The sequence below is a fragment of the Dioscorea cayenensis genome, chromosome 12 (assembly GCF_009730915.1).
Source record: "Dioscorea cayenensis subsp. rotundata cultivar TDr96_F1 chromosome 12, TDr96_F1_v2_PseudoChromosome.rev07_lg8_w22 25.fasta, whole genome shotgun sequence".
NCBI lineage: Eukaryota > Viridiplantae > Streptophyta > Magnoliopsida > Dioscoreales > Dioscoreaceae > Dioscorea > Dioscorea cayenensis.
In genome coordinates this window covers 12445994-12446717 of record NC_052482.1, presented here as the reverse complement: position 1 = coordinate 12446717, position 724 = coordinate 12445994, and the positions used below count along the sequence as shown (strand labels likewise).

The following is a 724-nucleotide window of genomic DNA, read 5'->3' as shown; positions in this document are numbered from 1 at the left end:
TTTGTTAGCTATTTCACCTTACATTCTATTTCATATCTTCTTATTCTATAATCGTTCTGATTTCTTTTTCTTTCTTTTTGGTTGCAGCTCCAGGTTATGACCCGAGGGAATCCCTTAATATTGATTGAAGGAGATCCTGAGCTTGAATGCACACTTAGAAGAAAAGGGACAAACCTGTAGAAGAACAGTGTAATTCAGCTCATTTGGAAGTAGAAGAATCTGAAAACATGCCAGGACAGAATGAGCAACAGCGAACACTATCCGATTATGCCAGACCTTCAGTGTTAGGGACACAATCGAGTATTGTGCATCCCCCGATTACAGCTTAGAACTTTGAGCAAAAGCCGGTATTCATCCATATGCTGCAGTAGTCCGCACAATTCAACGGTTTGGCCGATGAGGATCCAAACAGTCACATAGAGAGCTTTCTCGAGGTGTGCGATATGCTCAAGATAAATGGGGTTACGGATGATGCCATCAAATTGAGAGCCTTCCCATTTTCCTTGAAGGGGAGAGCGAAGCAGTGGCTAAACTGATTACCTAGAGCATCAATTACTACATTGGAGGAGATGGTAGAAGCTTTTCTAGCCTGTTACTTCCCTCCCGGAAAATCAGCAAAGCATAGGAATGAGATCTCATCCTTTGTTCAGTTGGAATTGGAGTCTCTATTAGAGACATGGGAGAGGTTCAAGGAGCTCCTCAGAAAGTGCCCGCAACATGGATT

General features: G+C 42.8%; 1 non-coding gene across 1 annotated transcript; it reads right to left on the bottom strand.

The window, feature by feature from the left end:
- Positions 1-617: 617 nt before the first annotated feature.
- LOC120274371 lies at positions 618-724 on the bottom strand. Its single transcript, XR_005540895.1, has one exon. It is a non-coding gene; the product is annotated as a small nucleolar RNA R71 (small nucleolar RNA).